Source organism: Plectropomus leopardus, chromosome 13 (assembly GCF_008729295.1).
Source record: "Plectropomus leopardus isolate mb chromosome 13, YSFRI_Pleo_2.0, whole genome shotgun sequence".
Classification (NCBI taxonomy): Eukaryota; Metazoa; Chordata; class Actinopteri; order Perciformes; family Serranidae; genus Plectropomus; species Plectropomus leopardus.
Window position 1 is genome coordinate 12805873 of NC_056475.1, and position 8179 is coordinate 12814051.

The following is an 8179-nucleotide window of genomic DNA, read 5'->3' on the forward strand; positions in this document are numbered from 1 at the left end:
AGAAAGACTTTTAAAGTGTTAATTTCATATAAACAAGTGACGTTTTGATACTTTATCCACTTCAGAACAGTACAGAATCATAAAAAAACTGGGATTTTCATATCTGATTCTGGTGTTTGGTGTGATGAGCTGCAAACCAAGCACAGGTGAAACCTAAAACTACAAACAAAATGAACCACAGCCCTACCTGCCAGGTAGCAACGTGGTAAAATTAAATTTCCTCGGCTGATCCCCGCCTGTGTCTCGGGGCTGTTTCGTACAGTAGAAGGCACAGGCACACAGAGATACCACACCATCCTTTACCTCCTTTGATGTTTGGCGAGGCACCTGAGGGGGAGAATATGGAGAATTTGTTGATTACAGGGTCCTGTATTCAGTACACACATTGATGCTGGGTGCAGTGAGGTAGTGTATAGCGGGAGGCTCGGTGTGGCAGTTTGATAGTTGTGGTAAAAAAGCTGGCAGGGCCACAGCAACTCCTCTCTCTGCCAAGCCTGTGGTTTCATATTGTGATTATTGACAACAGATGTGAATAAGAATATAAACTTTTCCTGATCAATGTGGCTAAAAATATAGGCTATACTGGGCTGATTTCGAGAACTGTCTTTCTGTTGGTGCACGCTTTTATCCTTAAACGACCACGGGTGGTTCCCAGCCCCCCTCGAAGCAGAGCTCTGTCATTACTGCGAGGAGGTTTGTCTTAAAAGGTACCATCTCTGAAGGTGACTACAAAGCCAAACTGCCAGTGCTCATTTAACTCTGAGATTGTCACAATTAGCACTATACTGGTGTTTATACATGAAAACCATATTTAGTTTGGAACAGGACCAGATGTGAGCTTACAAACTGTTAATTCAACACTTGGTTGAAATTCAGATGAGGAAAATGAAAGAACTTTTATAATATTGTGCAAAGTTTTTTATTTTAGAATAGTGTTAAGTTTTGTTTATGACATCTCTGACTTAAATGCACACTTTAAGGGGCAGTATGTAGGACTTAGTGGTGTCTAACAATGAGCAAAAATTTCTTCAGTATTCATTGTTCAGGAGATTTTTACCGAGAGCCAAATAATCTCTTCCTCTCCAAACCAAATGGACCAGGTGATTTTAACCTGTAAAAACTCTGAATAAAAGCAGTTTGACGTCACAGATAAGATTTTTTTGATGTTGTTTTGCTCATAGCAGATTGACCTCTAGCCCAGCACCTGCTAATATTTGCTCATCTTTTTTCTCTGGTAACCTTAACTCCCGACGTTCAGGAGTTTTTACCGGCAGTCAAATTATCTGCAGAAATGTCAAACAAACAAACCTGGTGATTTAAGCCAGGAAAAAAACACTGAATGAAGCCGTTTCACATGTAATAACCTGTATGTTATCAATGCTGCTCACTGCAGAGGGGCTGCTAACTAGGTTGGCTGATGCAAAACTGGGACTGGCCTTTTAACCAGCGTTTGGTTTGTCCATTCTGGGCTACTGTAGCAACATGGTGGTGCAACATGGCAGACTCCATGGACGAGGACCTCCTCGTTATGTAGACATATACGACTCATTCTACGGTAATGAAAATGAAACTCTCTCAGGTCATTATTCACTAAAAAAACATACCTATCATATTAGATTGAATTTTTTGCCAATACATCCCCCCAAATCATTCACACTGAACCTTTAACCGGAAATATATCTATAAGTGAACACAACTTCTATTTTTTATCATCTTAAATCTTATCAGTATTGGGTAATACTGCTTGCACAGAGCTTCGGTGTAGCATTTTAAAGGCAATCATTGCACTAAGCACTGTTGGGCAACGCTGCAGCATCATCTCAGTTTCCACAGAACAAGGAGGCAGGTGTCTGCACGAGCGACATAGCAATGATTATCAGCACATCTCTGCCAGGCAGATACTGAGAAAATGACTGTTAACCAGCTTACATTACATTTCCTTGGACGCCATGAATGAGAGATAAAGATCGCTGCATCTGCTACGTACAACATGCCACACACAGACGCCACATCTCTCACACACACACACACACACTAACAGTGAGAGTGAGTCACTGCTCCACAGCAGAGCTCTGACCACAGTTGAGCCTTGACATTTTCTCATGCCTCCAATCTATTTACCAAAGTTCAGACAGGAAGGATGCATCTCTCACTTTTCCCATCATGTTGTCAACCACTTATAAACACTGATGCTGATCAAAACAAAAACAAAAAAATTGCAAATACATGAATTTTAAAGTTGTGTAATCTGCAACACAATGATAAACTGCTTGTTTCCAACTTGTTCTCTACTTTGAAGTGAACTTTTGTAATCAAGCAACTACCAGGTTTTCCCATTGACTCCATGGCATTTAAAGAAGTTTTTAAAACATTTCAACACACAAGACAAACTTAAAGCCTCATGTTGTTTTTGATTCATTTTCCCAGGAGAACAATGCCTCACTGATACTACTCTCAACAATGTGAAGAGGAAGAACCCACCCAAATATAACAGATCTTTATTGTTTAGTGAAACACACTGACATTGTTTCTGTCTCTAGACGTTACATCACTGAGCTCGTCGCAGGACAAGTTGTGGTAAGGTATTTATACGGAGCAAAGAGGGACCAGCACATTATTATCAGCCACAGTTAACCGACTGACTGTCTGATTTATTTAATTAAAATAAAGACAATGAAGACGAATCTGAAATATCATGGCATGTGCTATTCCAAATCTAATCCTTTTAAAAAACATTTTATTTAATCTTTTTAAATTTCTCAGTTACATTAAGGGGACCATATTATGCTCTTTTTCAGGTTCATACTTGTATTTTAGGTTTCCATTAAAACATGTGGCATGCTTTGATGATCAAAAAACACATTATTTTTCTTTTACTGTTTGCATCCCATTCTCATTGTGAAGTTGTCAAATACTGCTGCTTTTTCAATGATTTCAGTATCATACACTGATGCCAAAATCCACCTTTTGCAACAGTATAACACTCCAGCAGGAAACAGTGGCGGTAATGCTGTAATATAATAAGCTAGAAAGTAATAGGGCGGATGGTAGAGGTAGTGGATGGGTCCAACAAACCCCAGACTTTCACCAGTTAGCCTGTTGTTACTGCCTGTACAAATGTGGAGCTAAACCATGATGTTTTTTCCTCTAAACCTAACTACTTGCTTCCCAGTGCTGATGTGAGCGTCATCGCAAGAGGATACCTAGCATGTAATATGCAGATGTGAAAGTCCACTGACAGAGCAGCGATACTTGATGACCTGATATGCTACTTTTCACAAACACTGCAAAGCATTCAAACAAGGAATACACAGGACCAGTTTCTATGTTTAATTATAAAAGGGTTTAACCTACATTTGTGGCATCGCAAATTCAGAGAAATCCTGACAGCTCATTTAAAGCCACAATTTCTGAATACAGACTGTCTGGATTTCTTCTTGATACTTTCACAGTATTTATATAGCACCTATACCTGCTTTATAGTGAGATGGAAATATGACTTTTTACAATCTGGGACCTTTTATGGCATTTTTTTTAAATTAGTACTCTCATACAAGGATGGAGATGTTTTATGACCTGCACAAATATTTTTTGATGGAAGAAAGCCAAATTGCTTTGCATCGGTAGTTTTCATTCTGATACGTTTGGACTGTGCCTAATGAATGAATTTTATTTAAAAATCCTTCCAAATTTGAGCTTGAGTGGAAACTTCAAACCATTAAACCTTTTGACAAAAACCTTTTAGGCACACTGAATGTTGCAGTTGATCCCACTGAGACTAAGGTAAAAAGGTTACTGGTTTCGGACTGTTTGAACACAGGAACACGAGTGATTTATACCCCTATATTAAAGAGACGCTGGGTTATGGGCTTCCACTGTGAGCTGGAAAAAGCAGCAGCATGCAGTGAAGTCACTGACTCATAAGAGAGGGTTGAGAATGGATGGATGGATGGAGGAAAGTGTGAGGAAGAGGAGTTTGGACCCTGTGTGAACCACTGAATTAAACAAAAAAGAAAAGAAGAAGAAAGATGACATACTGCCTTATTTATCCATATGTTGCAAATTATGGCATCTGTTTACAATTTATTTTATTTACTTTGGTGATGCTTGGCCCGGGTTGATTAACATTTTCTGCAGTGTTTGTTGTCTTCTGGAGAGGGATTTGATTGGCACTCGGTGACGGCTGTTTGAAGTGAGCGTAGCGTTGGCTTTGAAGCTTGGGGGATGAAAGCAGAGCATCCAGATATGACTCGAGGATAATCTAGAAATGAGTTTTTGGCTTGCCTCTGAAGGCGACCGACAGGCGACAAACATGTTACTAGTTGTTGATTAAATGTTACTTGAGATTCAGCGATGCGAGGACATAAAACAGAGATGGAAACTTCTAAATACACATCAGGGAAATAAGTTAAATATGTTTGTTTAATGACAACAAGCTGTAGATGTTGGTGAATGAGTAAAGAATGGGCCATCTATTCCCATCCAGCATGAGACAGCTCCTTTTATTTATGAGCCATGCTGTTTATAATTGGGAATTTAATTAATGCTGCTAATCACTGTTTCCCGTCATAGCTGTATGTCTTGAAAACATTAAATATATTGCATCAAAATGTGACAAAAACTGCAGTTCTGTGAGAACAAATTAAAAAGTAAGTAAAACAGCCAGTCGGCACTGTTTGAAGAAGTAACACTGCTGCAGCTTGTCACAGGTAAAAATAACAAAAAAGTCAATAGTTTAGTGAGAGGAGAAATACACTAATCCGTATTTGATATTCAATGTACTTTAAAAAAAAAAAAAGTTCAATATAAAGTCCTCCTGGCAAGTGAAAAAATGTGTTTGGCTTTGACTTTTCTCTCCAAGTTAATCTTATAAACTAAATGTTTTGCATGTTAATCCTTTTCCATAAAGAATCGAGTAAACGCAGGCTCTCTGACAAATGTTTCTGAGCAGAGTGTTTGGCTTGCAGTCGAGTCTAGATAAATTGGAAACACTTGAGTGAGGCAAAAACTAACGAAATATAGAGCTCCACAAAATCTTTGTAGTGTGTTCAGTTTGTGTTCATGTATTTGGGGGGAAAACATTATAAGTGTAGATAGAGTGGAAACACTTGAGTGAGGCAAAAAATAACGAAATATAGAGCTCCACAAAATCTTTGTAGTGTGTTCAGTTGGTGTTCATGTAGGGTGCATACCAAGGCACTGTCAGTTCGGATGTTGTCTTAGAAAAGGAGAAAAAGGAGAAGTGTTCACTAACATGGATTTTTAATAATTTCTGACAATTTCTGAAAAAATATCTACTGAGTGCATGAAAAAAAAGGTCTACACCTTTAACTTCTACCTGTGAATAATGGGAGTAAAAGCAAAGTTGCTATAATTTTTTTTCAGTAGACAGACAGAAATATGCAGCTTAATGAAATTAAAAAGTGAATCAGATTATTGTATTCATCTATACTGTTTTAAACAAATTTTGTCATTGTCCGGTGAAAATCATGTATCTCCAAATTGGTCATTTCTCTTCCCTCAGATACACCGAATAATTAAAATTTATGGTTTGAGAAAAGTATTTTATTCAAACTTGGTTCTTAGTCAGCAGCCGTGCGTTCATTTCTCTGAAACACCCAACATACTGACACCAGTTAGTCTTGTTTCCAACACTGACATCTACTGGATAAAACAGATCACAGCCTCTCTCAGTAAGAACCCAGTTACTTGTCAGTTAAGGGTTTTCTCACTGTATTATTACAGAGGCTCAGCTGCTTAAGGATCATACATTTGTTCCCTTTTTTTCAAAAGATAGAAGGCATAAAAATCATTTTTAGACACAATCATGAAATTTTTTAAGTTGGTGGCAGATTGTAATTTCCTCATCCGCTGGTAAAAGTCCTTAACTAACTTTTTTATCAGCGAATTTCAGTGTTATATCAAACAGGAGAGGTTTTATTTTCCAGTGATTTTTATTAATTCTGTCATTGGGATTCTGGCATATTTCAATTCTTATATTGTATAATAGTAAAAAGTAATATCAGAGGTAAGTGTGTGAACATATTAACAGGTGAAAGAGATGCAGTTGGAGGTGCCTCAGTGTCAGTTTTGTGCTGCCAGTTGTACCCGTTGCAAAGGAAGCGCCTTCAGGTTTTGGCAACGTTCCCTTTACTCAACCACAGTGCTGTGTTTCTGAGAAATCCTGCACACAAAATTAGACAAAACTGCAAAAACATGTCATGAACCCAGCTCTGAGTTCACAGCCTGGAGGGTAAAGCAAGTCAAAGTTGCTTTACCTAAATTTTAATTTTAAATATACAATGCACCTGCCTTTAAAATCTGATAGTTTTGTAATGATTTTAGGCTTAATTCAAAAGAAAAGTGTATCCTAAATAGAATAAACATTTATGGATACCATTCTGATGGAAATATTATGATGAGGTTTAGTTCAATTTATGACTAGTGCAGGTTTTTTAACAAATTATTGTCTACAACTATTCTTGTGACAAGGTAGTTTACATTCAGATTGTTAAAAAAATTCCCTTTTTTTGTGTAACTATCTAAAAAAAGGTTATTTTTCTAGTGGTAACACAGTTGTGTTTTATACATAAATATAAATCAGACCTTGGTGGATGTATTCACATCTTTTATTTAACAATAGATAAATAAAAACAAAGTAGCATACTACAATTTAAAAATATTCTTTTTCATTCAAAATCTTCTTAAGTACATGAGTATTATCAATTAAATGTACTCAAATTATTCAAGTAAAAGTACTCATTATACACCAGACACTCTGTTATAGGTTATATTATATTATATTATTATATTATATTATATTATATTATATTATATTATATTATATTATATTATATTATATTATATTATATTATATTATATTATATTATATTATATTATATTATATTATATTATATTATATTATATTATATTATATTATATTATATTATATTATATTATATTATATTATATTATATTACTGGTTTGATTTTTATTATTGCTTTTGCAGGCTAGGTAGAGCCTACCATACAATGAAATACTGATTTGAAATGGCTACTCTAAAGAGTAACTGAATTGTAAAAATGAATTGTGTTAAAACAGCCTATTTGGGGGGGGGGGGGGCTGGAAAAGCTTTGCAGCAGGTAGTGAATGTCTTTCATCACACAGCAGAGGTCAACTGTGAGCTCACTGTGTCCTCCTGAGCTGAACAGATGTGATGTAACATTACAGCTGCTCACACTTGTCCTCTGTCCCGGGACAGTTTGTGTAAACTGCACGCTGTGCTGAGGTTTGTGGTTAAGGTGTAAAAAGCTGATCTCGAGTCAGCTGTTAATGGGACTTTTTTTTTTAGTTTGGGATGGTGCAGGAGGAGTTGCGTGCTACCCGTAGTAAATTGCGCATGCGTCAAGGTACACAGCCGATACCAAAGAAGTATAACACAAAGAAAGATTTGCGCTCTTTGCTACTTCCGTTTTCGGGTGCTATACCTTGGGGCGGAGGAAGAAGGGGTGAAATTAATAACTTGTCTGCTTTTATTATTTGTTGCTTTATTGAGAAAGCATTTGTGTAACTATTTGTTGATAGACACACAACCTACTTTTTTTCTTTGCTTCTGTTGACACATTATCATTTCAAACACATCAGGACCTGCCAGACCCTTTGAAAGGAGTTTTTTTTTTCAACCAATACGTTACTATTTTGTTCTGACGCTATATTAAATCTAATATACTTAGGTAATGGTTAGTAGCTAATAGTACCCTAAGGAAGTTTTCAGATTGTTAAGTAAAATTCTACTAATACCACCATAACAGCATGTTAAAACACTCTGGTGCCAATAAATATCTTACATTCAAGATTTCCCATAGGCTAAAGCGTACAGAAGCATTAGTTTATAAACAAAATGTAGCCTAATTAAGGGAGCACATGTGAAAGTACTTGTACTGCTGACTGATCCATTGCATTTACACTGTAAAGCCCTCTGAGGCAAACCTTGTTTTGTGATAATGGGCTATATAAATAAAACTGACTTGACTTGAAACTGACTTGAATTTATCATATTATTGATTTATTATTAATATGCATCAAGTATTTTAAAGTTGCAGCTGATCAAGGTTTTACCTAGGCTACCTTTTATAAGATTGGGTAGTCATTCTGCAAAACAATACATTTTGTTTCTTAA